At 41.4% G+C, this 18,084-nt stretch overlaps 1 protein-coding gene across 1 annotated transcript in view; it reads left to right on the top strand.

Moving 5' to 3' along the window:
• The window catches only part of LOC124871355 (PTB domain-containing engulfment adapter protein 1-like), a 106,889-nt gene that overhangs the window by 24,903 nt on the left and 63,902 nt on the right, over positions 1–18,084 (top strand). The window contains exon 2 of the mRNA XM_047370615.1: positions 13,558–13,643. The gene's annotated coding sequence lies outside the window, so the exon portion shown is untranslated. The remainder of the gene's footprint in view (positions 1–13,557; positions 13,644–18,084) is intronic.

Genomic DNA, 18,084 nt, shown 5'->3' on the forward strand with positions numbered 1-18,084 from the left:
CCCATTATCACAGGAATATTCTTCTCTCTGGCTCCTGCAGGCAGATAAAAGAAAGATTGTGCCTCCTTATTTATTGCAGATACATCCAAGCAAACCCTGAGCAGTCAAAGAAAAACTAGTCAAAGTTTTTGTGCTTGCTCAGCGGTCCCTCAGGTGCGTTAATAAAACAGTTTGATTTCAGTGATGCTCTGTGTCATCTCCAGTTATTTTGCCCTTTTTTCTGAATGCAGAATATTGTTTTTTGTTGGACTGAATAGATGCGAAGGAACAAATGCAGCTCTTGCTGCTTTGTTTTCTTCGTAATGAAATAAATCAGAAATGGCAGACTCTTCACTTTCCCTTCAACCATTTCTAATTTCTAAAACTCCTTCTTTCATAACGAAAATTAAAAGATTGAAACGGCAGAGCTAGAAGGAACCAAAACGTTTGAACTGGATATTTTCCGTCTACGTGGACAGTTTGCTGAAAGAAAACTCCTCAGTTATAATAACCATATTCATTTTCCAGCTGCCTCAGACACTTGAAGGTTTTTCTAAGGCATCCTCACCACCTTTCTCACACAGGAACAGTGAGTGTTCAGACCCACAGTGACACATTTCTCCTGACCTTTAAACGCTGCTAATGCTCCAGCTCTGGTTTGTTTTGAGCAGACCAAGATCGTCACCTTCACTCCCTGCCGGGCTGAGCTGAACATCCGCCACAGCCTTCATCCTTCTTTGAAGAACAGACACCAATGGATGCAGATCACACTTCCTGTTTGCTCATACAAGCTGATCTACAGACTTCCTTCCCTCTGAAGAAACTTTTCCTTTACATTCCTCGGTTTTACATATCAGGACATAATGAGCTGATCTGGTGCTTACAGGTTGTACAGTTGTTAAAATCTATGCTCATATGAACTGAAACCTCATTAAACAAGTAAACAAAGATAAAGCAAAATGGTACTCCTTCATGTGAAAAACTAAGTACACCCTTGCTCCTTTCATTGGTTTTAAGAGGGAATGTAGCAGCCATGTGCTGATGACCACCTCTATAAAAGCAGGAGTTTGGCCAGTTTGCTGTTTCAGGGTATACAAGTATACGTTAGCACAATGCCAAGGTGGAAGGACATCAGCAATGACCCTAGAGAAGTAAATGTTGCTGCCCATCAATCTGGGAATGGTTATAAGGTCATCTCCAAGCTATCTGAAGTCCATCGTTCTGCAGAGAGAAAGATTATTTCCAAACATCTCAGACAGCTGATGTCCCAGCAGATTCAGCCCAAGGTCAGAGTGTGAAGCTCAGAGAAATGACCTAAAAAACAAGAGCTCCATCTCAGACTCTTCAGGCCTAATTAGCAGGTTGAAGGTTAAAGGTCATGACACAGATGGTTGCTTAGAATAGTTGAAGGAGAAAGCCTCTCTTCTCTAAAAACAAGATGGCTACAGGACTTAGGTTTGCAAAGATGCATCTGAATGAAGGACAAGACGTCTGGGACAATGTCCTCTGGACAGATGGGACCAAAGTAGAGATGGTTGACCAAAATTCACAGAACTATGTTTGGAGAAAACAAACAAAGCAGATCAGCATAAACACCTAACACCAACTGTCAAGCATGGTGGTGGAGGGATGATGATTGGGGTTGTTTAGTTTTTTAGCAACAGAACCTGGGTACTTTGAAGTCATTGAGTGGGTCATGATCTTCTCTGTAGACCCAAGTATTCTAGAGTCAAAATGTGAGTCCATCAGCAGTCCAACAGCTGAAGCTCGGTCCAAACTGGGTCCTGCAGACATTGACGTAATGTTGGAAAGAAGAGGGTGAAGGTCCTCCACTACGAACTCAAAACCACTTTTAGTGTAGTTCAATTGATGTGTAAGGGTGTACTTAGTTATTCACTCACTATTTTTCTATTTTAGATTCACTGTTTAATAAATGCTAACAGCTGGAAATTTTATGTGTTTTTGCGCGCTTGAGGTCAGATTTAAATATTTTAGATCACGGTAAAAAACAGATAATTTTCTTGTGTCATAATTTTAAAACAAATCACAGAACTGAGACGGGGTGTACTTTCTTTTTATCATGACAGATTAGATACAGTTTCTGCAGTTTTTTCTCTAATGTTGAGTTCAAAAGGCAGAAACACCCACTGGTTCTCCCCAGACAGCCGTGAACTGGTCAGAAAGTGCAGAAGAATGGGCTTCTTAACATCTTCAGACACCAGCAGGGGTTCCCAGTATTGATCAGTTTGTGGCCTGAAAGCATTTATTTACTCGGCCTACAGGAAAGTGCTGCTTCCTGGAAGACAAAGCTGTTTTTGTTCCCTAATGACTCGTGTTGTCTGGATGCTAAGTTCAGGTAAACATTTCAAACCGCTGTCAGAGGTTCTCCCATCAAGTCAGGTTTTGATTAATCTTCTAAAGTGTTATTAATTATATTATGGAGTCAAACATATTCATTTAAACCATATTCCGCTTTTGAAATACTTTGATGAGGAAGAACTTCAGTCAGATCCTGTTGTAGATCATCCAGTTTGGCTGTATGATGGGACACAAGGGCTTTTTTCGCTCTAATAGTGGGAGGATTTTCTTCAGAGATGTGTTTTGGAGTTCTTTTGGATTATAAATCTCTCTGGAGAACAGTGCTTCCTTTGAAATGAGAACTTTCCAGCATGTTTTAAGTACTGAATTCCATGTATTGTTTATGACAGACATCATGGAGACCATCAGGACCATATTCTGTGATCTCAGTCACAGTTGTTGAGCCAGTTCTGTGGCTCAGAGACACTTACTTTGTTTGTGGCAGAACAAGTTGCACCAAATACATCTGAAAACTGTTCTGAGAAGGTGACCACTGGCCAACGAAAGAAACGGAGCAGAAACTGTTGTGAACGTCTTTGGAGTTTTTCTCACTGCTGCTGGCCATGGAGTAGAGAGGTTTGACAAAACCGAAAGAAGGTTAGAACATCAGACAGATAACATAACAACTTTAAAATAGATACACCCTGGTGGAGATAACTAAGTACACCCTGTTATCCATCAGCTTATAAAGGTATCTTGGTCCACTCTTCTGTCCAGCTTTGCTTCAGTTCATTGAGGTTTGCACCTATTTGTTTCTCTATTGCTCTCTGGATGTCTAACCACAGCTTTGAGCTCTGGACTTTGACTAGGCCATAACAGCACCTTGATTCTTCCTGTTCAGCCATTGTGTTGCAGATTAGCTGCTGTGTTTGGAATCATTGTTCTGTTGATGACCCAGTGTGGACCAAGCTTCAGATGCTGGGCAGATGGCCTCACATTTAACTCTAGAATACCATGGTGTACAGAAGAGTTCTGGGCTAATCGGTGACTATTGAATACCCAGTTTCTTTGGCTACAGAACAAGCCCATATCATCAGTTCTCCACCACCGTGCTTGATAGTTGATCTGAGAAGTTTGTGCTGATGTGCGGTTTAGTAGTGTTAATAATGGCCAAACATCTCTACTTTGGTCTCATCTTCATTCAGATGCAGCTTTACAAACATAAGTCGATATTTAACCTTTAAGCCACCAACTGAGCCCTGTAGAGTCTCAGATTCGAGCTACTGGGGTTTTGTCATTTTTCGGAGGTTCTCTAAAGCGATTGCTTGTGTCTTTCCGTCTTGGCATAGTGTTACCACACCTGTAAGCTCCAGAGAAGCTTTAAAAACTGCTGCTTTTATAGAGGTGACCACACTGATGGTGATCAGTTAATTAGTGAAACTCATCAGCAGCAGAATGTTTCTTTTTCTCAGACATCCTATGAAAGCTGCAAGGGTGTACTTACTTTTTGTAGACTGTATCATGCACAGCTTTGAGATTGTTTCAGTTGTCTGGCCTAATTAACCACAGCTCAAAAAATGTTGACAAAATGTTGCAGATTCTGCATGTTTAGACGTCATTGTTCGTCTTGTTCTTCCTTTCTATCTTCAAGATAAATTCATAGTTAGTGACCTGCAGCAGTGCATTGTGGATAGGTTGGGAGATTAATTTAAAATTGCAAATTTTTACCAAGTTGTAGTTCATTGAATATGTAGCAGACTTGATCAGTGAGAAGCTGCTAGAGCTGTAGCCTCATTGGGACCCACCGTGGAGAACCGCTGTGTTGTTGAACAGCGTTGGCCAACCCTGCAGTTACAAGCTTGGGACAGAAATAAGTCTGAGCTTGTGAGAAGCAAATTCACAGACTGCTTTGTTCAGATGCACTTCAGGACGTTTTTCGGCCCCAGAGAGAGTTTCAACTCTGGACGCACCGAGGACTTCTGACCTCTGAGCCATCCCACTAAATCAAGATGAGCTGGAAGAAGTCTGAAGATGCCTGCTTAGTTACCCTGAAGGCTTTTTCGTGTCACAGTCACTGTTCACTGACAGAGACGAATCGGCCCTTGGCAGATTGTTTTGGCCAGTGGCCCGTCTATGCACTGAACTCTAAAATTGCCAAGAGGTTTGTCCTGTCTTCGTGTGACTGGAGGGAGTCTAGCGAAGTTCATATCACAAGTCTTAAAACACAAAGCTGGAAAGGATTGCATCATAGAGGTAAGGATTTGAAAAACACTTTAATTTTGATGCTCTCCAGTGAAACAGGGCAATAAAAAAGTTACATGTGTATCTTTTAAACCAGGTCTCAGCTAAATTTTATTATGGTGAATTTATGACAATAAAGAATCTTTATTCTTGAAAAAGCATAAATGTCTCTTTAGAATAGTGAAATTCAACTTTCCATACCATTTCTGGAACCCGAGGAAATAACGCCTCACCTCTGATGACACCAGTTTGGTTGCTCAGTCGAAAATGACACGGTTTTGTGGACAGCTTCTGATTTTAGTCCAGCTAAAAGATCATCCCAGAAGCTTCATCCATTCCAAACCAGCTTGGAGGTATGTTTGGGGTCATTGTCCTGGTGGACCACCCAACGGTGTCCAAAATTCAACAGTCTGGTTTAAGTGAAGTTAATGAATTTGGAGGTAATTCTACGACCTTAATAATCTTTCCATTTTATGCAATACACCATTACTTGAAACAGACTAAGTATGATGCTGCCACCACCGTGCTTCAAATTTGGTGGAAAACATCTACCTTGATGCCTCCAAACATTCTTCTTGTCATTGTGACCAAACAGCTCAATCTTTGTCTCGTTTCTCCAGAGGACATTTGACCTCTCTGTGTGGACAGATTTCAGTCCTGAAGCTTCTTTCTTGGTCAGCAGTCCATGGTGAGGTTTCACTATGGGCAGAGACACAGGTTCTCAAGCAGTTTCCACTTCATGACAGGCTGGATCTTTGCTGGTTCTGGTGTCGTTCCTGAGCATCATAAGGAAACTCCTAACTGGACTTAGTCTCGATAACTAACAGGAAATGGACTCGTTAAGTTGGAGGAAACCTTTGCATCAAATCTTCTTTTTCTAAGTCATTGCAGCGTGTAATGTTATCTTTAGTCTTAGGATATCTGTATTGTGAAGTTTATGAATGACTACTGGTTTCCTGACTGACTGCCTGCAGACGGTCCTGTAAGTAGATCCAATACATCCACCTAATGAAACCAGAATCTCCTCAGAATTAGTTGTTTATCACTCCCTGCAGCTGGTTCTGCAAACCTCCAGAGAACATCTACTGCTGTTACTATCCATTCAGCAGCTAAACATGTACAGGACGCCTAACTCTGTTCACCTTCTGATTCAAACGCCGTCTGTTCATTTAGAGAGGAGACTTTTTAAACACGTGAATATGAACGCAGCGGTACAGACTCTCCACCGGGGTTATTTGTTGGTTTAAAACCTCCTGATCAAACATCGGGAAATGCTCTCAGACTCAGAGCTTCCTTCCTGATCCATTCCAGTTTGTGGGGGGGTGTACCGCTGATGATTTATCAATAATACAAATCCCCGTGTTGCTTCTGCTTGTCAGCCAACATTCCCGCCCATGTGCAGCGGGATGAGAAATCCGATTAATTCTCCTTCGCTCCTGAGGGGAATGCGGGCCGGCACGGCTCCACACGAACTATCAGTTAATGGTTGAACTGGGTCAGGTTGAGCATGGAGGCTGGTGTGTTTATATTCACACAACCTCACCAGGAGAACAGCAGAAAACATGCAGGGTTGGAAAGTTTTTCTGTCCTCGAAGAAGCAGGACATTACATAATAATAACCACAGTTTGCATTTTTTATAAATTCTTCTGCTTTCAGAAGATATTTTTTTTATTCATCAGATGCTTAACTCAGTGCCTCCCTCTCAGCCTCAACACAGGAAATAAATATAAATAGTTCCTTCAGACTCACACATATTAACATTTCATTCTGTTAATGATAATAATGTATTTGTGATGCATGATTTCAGACCCCATACTGGATGAATGTCTATGAATAGCTGTATGAGAGCTGGAATAAAAACGAGTTTTTTATTTAAAGTTTTACATTTCTCTGTGTGCTTGGAGATCATTTCTGCATGCTGGGTCTAAAATGAGAAATGCACAATACTTTCTGTTGTGAGAATAAATCTCCACTGCACAGGGTGCTAATTGCTTGAATGGAAAGTAGTCTTATTTTAGAAAACTGGTGGAAATCTGCATCCTGTTTCGGAGAAATAGATGAAAATATTCTGTGCTGTTTGTAGCAGTTTTATATATTCTTATTAAATATTTCTACCATATGAAAATGTAGAGCATTATTAAGAAAGGAGAGGTTTGGTACGGTTAAAACAATGAAATCATTTATTAACATAATCTTTGTTTGGAACAGTACAAATACAGTGAGGAGAAAACTAAGTACCGTATTTTCCGCACTATAAGGCGCACCTTCAATGAATGGCCTATTTTAGAACTTTTTTCATATATAGGGCGCACCGGATTATAAGGCGCATAAAATAGAAGCTACTGCAGTCAAACGTTTGACTGGGGTTGCGTTATGCATCCACTAGATGGAGCTGTGCTAAAGAGAATGTCAACAAAGTCAGTCAGTCAAACTTTATTAATAAACTACAAACCAGCATTCTGATAACTCCATTCACTCTCATGGTAAGGTCTCCTCTACATAGAATTATATTGAATAGAGCCAACCGCACGTTAGGAATGCATTGGAGTCTATGAAGTTGAAGTTGAAATCAAACGTTAGTTAAAACGTGAAAGGGAACTTTTCCCTGATTCAGTAAACACGTAAAAGAAACAGTTTGATGCACTAAATCAAACGTTAGTACTGTTAACCTTTCCTGTTTCTGTCCCCTGACCGTAGTCTGATGACACAGGGGAGACGCTTTCTCCAGGGCCGAAGTTACTAGTTTCCTCGGGGTTAACTCCCTCACTCATACGTTGCTGAGTTGAACATGAAGAAACAGCATCAAAACACTGAGTTGTTGATGAGATTCGGGGTTCTTTTTAATGACTTTGCAGCACGTAAAAACACAGGGCTTACAGACTCATACACCGCTGCTCCGGTCGCCGTCTCTACCCACCCCACACACACAATAATACCGACGTCACTCCTTCACTCTTGATTCTCAGCTACGGCAGCACACAGCGCCACCTCTGTCCGGAGGAGTAATATCAACATCTTCCATACACACACACGAAACATACACCCCACACACTGAGCTTCTAATCACATATAGTTCAGGCAATTCCTGCAACAGTACATTCAAACGTTATACACACACAAGTGGTGTTGGACTAGGAGTAAGCACAGTACAGGTGTTTACCGCTATTACTTCGGCGACGCCCCTGACTACGGTAGCCGTAATGCTGCAAGCGGTGCGGCTTTGTAGTTTACCAGTCGTACTGAAACATTTTGACAGAGCACCGTGTACAACCAGTATGGATCAACCAATTAACCAATTGATCCATATATAAGGCGCTCCGGATTACAAGGCGCACTGTCATTTTTTGAGAAAATTAATGGTTTTTAAGTGCGCCTTATAGTGCGGAAAATACGGTACACCCTGATTACTTTACATTGTATTGAAATAAAGGAGGCTGACAGGTTCTGCTGATCATATGCAAGTGATCAACATCAGTGTGAGCACCTTTATGCAAGCTCAATGCCAAGGTGGAAAGACATCAGCAATGACCTTAGAGCAGCAGCTGTTGCTGCTGGGAAGGTTTAGAAGTTCATCCCCAAATTGCCTGAAGTTCATCGTCTTACAAAGCTGCATCTGAATGAAGGAAAGGACCTCTGGGACAATGTCCTCTGGATTGATGAGACCAAAGTAGAGATGTTTGACCTTAATGGACAGAACCATGTTTGGACAGAAACAAACACAGCAGAATCCAACTGTTACCAACTGTCAAGCACGGTAGTGGAGGGATGATAATTTGGACTTGTGTTGGCACAATGCAGTCATTGAATGGATCATGATTTCCTTTGTATACCAAAGTATTCTGGAGTCCATCTGTCCAACAATTGAATCTTGGTCTAAACCGGGTCATCAACAGAACAATAAGTCCAAACACAGCAGTAGATCTACAACAGAATAGCTGCAAAATCAAGGTATTGCAACGTCCTAGTCAAAGTTCAAACCTCTGCCTGTTTGAACTGCCGTGGTGGGATCTTCAGAGAGCTGTGCTGTCAACTGATGGACTCCATGAATTATCTGCTAACAGCAGAGTCTCTTCCCCTCCACGTCCCAGCAGTAGAACTGGTAAATGACTGATGGCCCAGTTTAATAAAACAAAAATCCACAGTGTAGAAAAAGGATCACTTTGTATTATCAGTGCTCCCGTTGTCAGAGTTTTAATATAACATTTATTGCAGATGCTCTGTCTGTTGTGGCAGTGTTATTTAAAGGCTGCATCCATAATCTTCCTCCGTTGTGATTTAATGCTGTGAGAGCACTAATGCACCATGAAGGATGAACCTTTTAGAAAGTCTGCTGGCTTCTTAACAGCCTCTGCTCTGAAATGTTTCCACAAATCTGATGCATCCTGACCGTGTGCAGGTCTGAGAGCTACACACTGCAGCATGTACCTTCTCTGCAAACCCCTCGACATCTGCCTAGCACAGGCAGAGTTCTGACCCTCAGGAAGAAAACGAGCCGGAGCGAGCCCGGTGCATCCCGAGTGCTTCTGTCTCTTATCTACCTCCTCCAGCCTGTCAGCTCCTGGATCTGAGCTGCTGCCCACATGGTGCTGCTCAGCAGCCAGGGAGCACATTCAGAAGAGCCCAGAGGGGGCGGCTTAGCAACATTGTATGTTAAAGATGGTATTGTTCTTAGAAACAACAGTTTCTGACCCCACAGGTAGTATTTAAACATTGCTCCATTTCTGTTAAGCTATTAGTGTCTTCAGATCGATTCAAAACCAGCCTTAAAACTTGCATTTTAATTCTGAATCCTAAAGTGAGAAAAACCGGGTCTAAACAGAACCTGTTCAAAGTCTAAATGCTAGAACAATCCTTTAATAATGTTGGGGGTTATGTTTGCAGAACCAAACTTCTGCCAAAAAAAGAAGCTGGTGTGTTATTTTACCACCATCCAGACTGTTTGCTGAAACTATGGAAGCCCAAGCAGTCTGTAGGTTCTGGATGGATTGATCAGTGACTCCTAGAACCGGTACTAAGACTGTACTGTATGTTTGCTGCAGAGTTCCAGGATAATTGTTCCTTCAGAGCAGTCATTTTTTCATTGGAGCAATCCCACATCCACCCATAGAAACGTTTATTCATGGTTTGTTGTTTCTTTATTAGAAACAAACATTGTCTTAAGTTAATCTCAAATAACGGGTCCAGGAGGGGAACCAAGTCAGTGTTCTGGGTCTGTCAAGAGGACTTCTCCCAGTGGGGTGTGAGTGGCATCCAGGAGGCATCTTGATCCGATTCCCAAACCTACTCAACTGATTCCTTCTGCTGCAGCAGCTCTACTTCAAGCTACTCTGGAGAACGACCTCCTCCTCTTATGTATAAAGCAGAGTCCAGAATGGATCGGCTCAGCGCCACCATAACAGACCAGAAAAACTCCCTCATGATTGCAGATGAAGATCCGATCCATCAATCTATCTGCTGTTGGAGAAAGAAAACACAACGCGCCGTTAGCCTCTGGAACCCGTTTACTGCTGCTATTTATGAGGTGTCAGATATGATCGGTGATAGCGCCCTCTGCCTGCATGCATGGGTGCTGCAGCCACACAGGACATCAACACTAATTCTCTGTACGTTTTGTTTCTACATAAAAAATGATTCTTGTTTTGTTGGGGGTTTTTTTGTTCACACATTAAGCTTGACCCGAGTTTCTGTTTCCTTCTGCAGAACCCTTTAAGCCAGTTCTGAAATTGGACCTTAAAAATAAACCTGACCAGGATTTATTTTGTTCTTCCAGATTATTTTAGAGCCGACTTTCTGCCTCTAGAAACAAAGTTTTACTCCAGCAGATCTCAAACCCTGCAGGACTGGGGTTGATCAGTTTTAAATGAACAGGACACAGAACATTGGACCGAACAGATTTAGGGTGATGTGATGTTTGGTTCTTTCAGTGAAGTTATTTCAATGCTCACATTCCATATTTGCTCTTTACATTTCTTGCTTTCAGTTTTATTTGCATACATAAAAATCCCATATATATCATTTAACATATTGGAGCCTAAAAAATATCCGTTTCCTTTTTTAGGAAACAAAACCTTCAGGGTCGTTAGGAATGACAGTTGTTTACGCTTCTCCTCTCTATAATTCGGTGCAGTGTGTACCGTGGGAGGCTGAAAAGTGAAGAAAATCCAATCGGAGTCATTTAACCTGCTGGAGCCGGGAGAAATGTGATCCTGTGAGATTTGTTTGTGCTGGGGCAGAAATTAAAGCTGGAAGAGTGACAGCAGTACAGCTGGAAGTAGGATTTTAGTGTTTTTTTACCACCTTTTCCTGATCTAAAAGACCGTCCGCTTTTGTTTTGCTTGAAGAATATTAATGTATTTTCCAAGAGTTCAAACCTTGTCAGGAGCATGAATTTGCAGAACTAGATGCTGTATGTTGTAAATTTAAAGTTTTTCTGAGCTCCTTATGCAGACTTGGATGCAGAAGTTGCACGCTTTAAATGAATGCAACCCTTTTTCACACTCATCTCTGCAAAGCATTTCCAGGAAATCATTTGAAACGCTGCAAGATACCACGTAATAGAAAAGGTTTGTCCCTCATTTATTCAGTGTGCCGACAATTTAATCTTGACTCTTTTTCCATACTGAGACGTCACACTGAAAGCAGCAGAAGTGAAGTGATTTGCTTTTAGATTTCCCAATAAAAGCATAAATCATGCATTTGATTTTTGTTGTTCAATGCTGCATGTTTGTCCAGATCTGATCAATGAGTTTGTTCGCTTCTTCTGGGCCATTTATAAAACACTGACAGCTCAGAAATCTCCACGGCTGACACTTGGCTCTAAATTAAATGAGTAAAATATTTGATTGAATTGAATGCGACTCCTAGCTTGTGCTGCTTGAATCTCAACATTTTTCATGGAGCAAAAAGCTGAGTCAGCTCCTCAGTCATAAGCACAATCTGATAGGTTCAGTATCTATTCTGTTTGCATCTTTAGCAGTTTTATGCTACAGTTGAAACCAGATATTAACATAACCTTTTTCCTCGCTGTCTGATGAAGTAGGTTGAAACTTTTCCTGTTTTTAGGGCAGTTGGGATCATCAACATTATTCATATTTGCTAAATACCAGAATATTGAGAGAAGATTATTACCTTCTTTTACATTAGAGGTTCCTTACCTTTCCATAGTGTTTGGCAGAATTTCCTTTAAACTGACTTGGGTCAAACATTTTGGGTTTCCTTCTACAAGCTTCTCACAGTAGTTTGCTGGGATTTTAGCCCATTCCTCCTGACAGAACCGTTGTAACCGGGTCAGGTCTTCAGGCCTCCTTGCTCACAAACATCTTTTCAGCTCAGTCCACAAATCTTCTCTGGGACTGAGATCAGGACTTTGTGATGGTCGCTCCTTCAAACACTTAGTAACTATGGTTACGGTTGTTACCTTCTGGACGACCCATCTGTGGCCAAACTGGCTGATGTCTGGAGATGTTGCTTCAACATATTTACATAATCTTCTTTCCTCGTGATGTGACCTATTTTGTGAAGTGCAGCAGTCCCTCCTGCAACAAATACCCTCCGACATGGTACTGCCACCTCTCTGCCTCTTAGCAGGGACGGTGCTCTCAGGTCTGCAAGTTTACCAGTTTTATCCTCTAGATGTAATGATGGTCATTATGTCCAAAAAGTTTCATTTTATTTGAAGCAGATTAGAAGAAATATCTCCTAGAATCAAAGTTCATTTGCAAAGTTCAACTTGGCTTTTTATGTTGCCGTTGGAGTAATGGCTTCGTTCTCTCTGATTGACCTCTCAACCCATGTTGGTACAGGATTCATTTCACTGTGGAGGAGGACTCCCTCTCGTCTACATCAGCAGCATCATCCCAAAAAGATAAAGAACAGATTAATTATCAGTGAGTGTCTGGTTTCAGCCAGATCTAACATGCAATTATGTGTTTTTTTACTTTCGTTTCTAAATATGTCTACAGCAGGTTGACCAAATGTCCCTTTCGGAAGGACTGTACCGACTTGTTGTCCCTTCTCCCATAAAATGAGACGATGTCCCGCATCTTTAGAAGTCACGGCTGCAGGACAGACGCTTTTATGGAACTTGGCCGACATCCAGTGACATTTAATGGCAGTAAGAAAGCCAAGCGAGACTCTAATGAGCGCCGTGTTTAAAATCAATCAAAATGATTGACCTGCACACAGTCCTTTTAGCATTTTACTCTATGTTCTGCCTATCTGTTATGGACAGGGAAAACATTTGGTGAACCCACACCTAATGTGAACTGTGCAGATTTATGTGGCGTATGATGCAACAACACATTACTGGTAAAACTGCGGCAGCTGCAGCTTTTACCAAACTCTGAACTGGTTTTCTAGACTCAGAGAATTTAGCTTGAAAAGGAAATACTGAAGCTCAGTTGGCACCGTTACTGATAGAAAGCAGCAGTTACAGTAAAATGCTGCAGTCTGATAAATTACATTTGTTCAGTTTGATCAATGAGCTTATTTTAATCATATTCAATGTTTACTTACCTTTTAGGATCAGCAACATGTCCCAAACAGACATGATCTCTCTCCCCATGTTAAGCATGGGCCTGTTTGAGATTTGGACCCTATGATAACCTTTGAGCAAACTTGTTACAAGAAACCCCTGATTGGTTCATCTCTTAACACAATGCTAAATTCATATTTTATAGCTAGCTCATAAACTCGTAGCACAGATTTTAAGTCGAATTTTGCAGATGAAATGATAGTCATTATGGACATGTCTCCAAAAGCTCAAGTCTTTGAGGTGTGTTTCCATTTGACTCCAATGCCATATATTAACCTATCAGAAGCTTACAAAGCTCTGACATCATCATCTGGGCTTCTCCAAATAGTTTAAAGGCAGAGTAATCTTAGTGTATGTAAACTTCTGGAAGTTTTTTCTGGTATTAGCGACTTTAAATAAATGTCAGAATTCAAACTCAATATTCCATATATCTGGTATAAACTGTATATTTCTCAGCTGGTAATGTTTCTGTGAAAGTTATTCGTGTTTCTCTGTCTGCCCACAGAAGATGCGGCACTAATGAGCAGCTCTCAGCGTTTCAATGAGTGAAGCTCAAGCTGGAGTCTTGAACATCAGCGGTCCACAGTAACAGTAAGGCATCTTCCTGTGAATATGTTATTACATGTCATTACACAGTCTGCTTCACCGTCTGCCAGATCCTGCCTCTGCCTATTGTTGGGAGAGATTTACATGGCAATAAGAGTGGGATTAGGAGGCAGCAGGGGGGATAAGGTGCATTCACAAGAACAATTTCAACACATTATTCAACACTACAGGTTCTCATCTGCGCTTCTCCGGCTTGTTCTAAAGCTGCATGGGAGAGTGGTGACTTTTTACAGCTCTTTTGTTTAATTGTTCAGAAACAATAGGAATGCATGTTGGTGATCTTTCCTTTTTTTTCTGAAGTATTTATTTTGCAGATAAATATCACTGCAGAAAATGCTGTTCTCCTTACATCCAAACTAACAGCCTCTGCTGTGGTTTTTAACCGGTTGGCTCATCTGTCCATCCATCTTGAAACAGGTTGTGTTTCAGTCTGTCATCCAATCCTGCTGTCTGGTAGGATTGGATGATTTCAGCATTTTATTATCGTTTCTTTTAGTAACTCCATAGTACCGTGTTACTGTCTGGCTGCTGTTTTGGGCCATTTAGATTTTTAACCACATTTCCAGATGTAAAAGCATAATAACCCCGCCCCTAGACAAAGTTTGAAAAATGCCACCGAAGTGGGTGATGCCAGGAGACACTGAGGGGCCTCCAGCGGGGATGTGGTTAGGATGACGAGGGAAAGTGGCAGCTAGCGTGCTTTTTTTACGTTTTTAATTGGTACATTGAAACATGGAGAGTGAGCAGAACTTCACCACAGATTGATCTTGTCAGGTGGTGGATTTTTCACTCCTCGTCAATGGAGGTTGACGGAGGCTTTATGGACCCCAGCAGGCCTGAGCCTCACCAGTTCGAGCCGCTGGTTCAATGTTGACCCAAAGCTGGCGCTGCCGAGGCAGTGGACAGAATAGGTCCAGTTTCCGACTGGTAACACAATGTTAGCATCATCATTGCTAACATAAGCTGATGTTCAAAGCAGTAACAGACTTTCAGAAAGTTTATGTTTACATGTAGATTTATATTATCTCCAGTAAAGCATCTGATTGAAAGTATAAATAATACAACGCTACGATCAGTGCTCGCAGGTCCGACTCCTGACTCGCTACGGGGGCGTGTTGGGTTGAGATGGTTTAGTACATGAACGCAGGGCTGGGAAGTAGACATGGACCAAGCTGGACCATTTGATCCAATAGGAAAATTCAACTGCAGTAGCCACCGTTCAACCCAAAGAGAGCAGCACTAATATGGATTTAGGACAAATACTGTCGAATTAAACAAGTTTACATGAAAATGTAAAATATCACACTGTAACACTGTAAGTATATATACAGTTTACCTGCAAACAAATGTTGATTTGTGGTTCCTTCCAACTTTTTCTTTTCATCACGGTAAACATCATGTTTGCAGAGGATAGATGAAAAATAAAGAAGTGTATCTCACAAAGCATTCTGACAAATAGATGCAAGTCGACCAGAGATGCACAAAAGGCTCTGGAACATCTACTTCTGCAGCTCTGAGCTAGAAAGTCATCCTGCTCCATTAAAGGTGTTTTGATCAAGGTAATCAAACAAGTTCTAGTTAGTAGTTTATTTCTGCGTTGGTTAATAGAAGGTTGTTATCTTCAGCATTGACTTCGACTTGTCACAGTTTGTGTAGCGGAGGACCCTGCAAGACGGGCTTGGCATGATCAAAAGGACGAGACATGAACAGAGACGCGGATCCAAAATGTTTCACGTAACACGACCCATCTATCTGGAGGTTCTCCTGCTGAGAGTTTGGGACTTCATGGTTCATTGCTGGCTGAAAAGATCCTGCAGTCACATTTTAAATGCGTGCAGCTGCAGTCAACAGATCTGACTGTAAAGGTCAGAGAGATCACAGTTATACGGAGATCAAATCAGAATGCATAAAGTTCCTCGATAATTCACCAGACGTTCTGCCAGGTGGGAATGAAAAAGCAGTTTTAATAACTGTTCATTTCTCTAGGAATGTGGGTCACAAAAGTATATTCATGTATTGTTTTAAATTAAAGTTAGAGAGGTAAATATTTTTTTTTTTACATTCAATGAAGATGATTATATTTAAGGACACCATATCAACAAGTTTAACTAGGACCCAATGAGAGAATATGTATACATAACGGTTCCCCTAATTCTATTTGCCTTTATTTTTCTGAATTAAATGTAGTTACATAGTAAAAATAGAATTATTTTAAATCAAAAAGTAATAAATGATTTTAAACTCCTTAGAAGACAAGCATCAACCTACTTCTTCCTCACAGTTTCCTTTTCTTCTCTAGCAGGAGAGGTGATATATAAGCTGCAAGGCTTTCTGTACTCTCCCTCAGGTTGTTTCCCATCATTTTCAGCAACGGTTTAAACTTAAAAAAGGTTTACACGACCAGTTAATATGAACAATATTTCTCTCCATTCATCATATAGACCCTCCTATCCCTTCATGGTGGCGCCCATCTCCTGCAGTCACTGCAGTCCATGCAGGTCACCAGTCTATCACAGGATCAACAACCATGCAGGCACAGTCTCATACCTAAGGGCAAATTAGAGAGAGAGTAATTAACCTCAGCGCCAGGTCATTGGACTTTGGGAGGAAGCTGGAGGACCCTGAGAGAACACTGGGAGAACTGGCAGAGCCCATGCAGAAAAACTGGAAACAACCCCCTCTTCATCTCAGCTTTCTAGCAGACCGCTGATGGTTTTGGGTCAAAACTAGAACTATTCAGGATTTCATTCACTTTAATGCATGCTCAGTATGAGGGATTGCTGCAAAGTCAACACCAGTGACTGTCCACTGTCTCTACATGCTCATCCAGGAGGAGTGAATGCTACAAGTCACTGACTGGATGCAATCTGCTGGGTTTCATTAGATAGAAAAACGTTTTATCCAATTTGAATAAATAACTGAATCTGACTGAACTGTTCAACGGTTAGGATTAATTGAAATGTATGAACCTGACTGTTGTGAAGAGCCTTGAGACGACATGTGTTGTGAATTGGCGCTATATAAATAAACTGAATTGAATTGAATTGAATTAATCCAAACCCCAGTCCCAACTAAGGAAAAGCAAGCCCAGATCATGATGCGGCTACCACTGTGTTTCACTGTGGGCATGGAGATCTTTTAATCATGCAGTATTTCACCAGGGCTGTGGAAGAAGGTGGTGAATAAAAGCATCTATATTCACAGCCTAAATGCCGAAGCATTGTCCTGATAAGTTTTTAGTGAATGAAATACAATGTGGGTTAGATGGTGACGTTTACAAGGGAAATATTGAAGGCAAACCAACAAGGCACGGTTACAGTGTGAGGAAGCAGAAACTACAGAAGCTTAAAAGGCACAAAAGAAGCAAAGCGATAATTTCCAGCAAGATAAAGATTAGCAAGAATAGGAGCTGTGACCCAGAAAAGGTTCCGATGAAAATAGAAAGCAAGCATTTGCTACTTTCAAGGAGAAGCGGGGGTTAAATCTATCTGACATGAGTTCAGGAGGGTCATTTGTGACGACTCTGAGTTCTGTTTGCAGAGCTGAGTTTGTGCCTCGGTCTCACAGTGGTTTCTGTCGGCTGCTGACTACAAAGAGTCGCCGACTGCTGTGCCGCGCCGCAGCGAGCTGTCATTACCAGCGGCTGCACCATGTTTCAAAGCTTTACTGCTTTATTTGGTTTTCCTGAAGCTTCAGGAAGTCTTGGTCTGTGCAAACATCAGGAGAGGTTCCTCACAGTCATCCCTGGTAATGAATATTCTCACGACGTTATCGTTTCTAAAGATCAGTCAGTAGGTTATTAATGTGATAAGAAAGCCATGAACAGGATACTTTCAGCCCGTTTATTAGTCTTTATCTCCTGTTTCAGTGCAAGTTGAACCTTGAAGGTTGTTTATCACTGATCTCTGCACACGGACAGAGCAGAACGATGGAGAAGCAGAAGAAGGAAAGTTTCAACAGAAAGATGAAGCGCTGGTGTTTTCTGACTGGGATCAAACATGTTTTAATTTATTTATACCGCTGTACTTTGAGAGACATGGAAAGCATTTCAAACCGGAGCTATCAGGGTATCTTTTTCTCTGTAACTGTGGCTTTTAAGCATGTTGAGGTCATGTCCTGCTATCATGTACCTCTTCTGCATTTGGAGCTTCTATAAAAGTTAAATCGGACCTGGAAAATCCTCATCATGATGATAAAATGGAGCGTCTCAGCACATTTAAGGCAGATTCTGACAATAAAATATGGCCATGTGGAAATGAGTTTGGCCACATTTTTTGTTTCAAACAGAAACAGGAGAGAACATTAGAGGTGAACTAAATCAGATCAATTTGGTCCCCTTGGTTTAAAATATAAAATGACTAAACATGTAGCTGCATTAAACCGAAGCAGTCGCTGTCAAAGAGAACTCGCTTGTTTCAGGGAATCC

Source organism: Girardinichthys multiradiatus, chromosome 7 (assembly GCF_021462225.1).
Source record: "Girardinichthys multiradiatus isolate DD_20200921_A chromosome 7, DD_fGirMul_XY1, whole genome shotgun sequence".
NCBI classification, from domain to species: Eukaryota; Metazoa; Chordata; class Actinopteri; order Cyprinodontiformes; family Goodeidae; genus Girardinichthys; species Girardinichthys multiradiatus.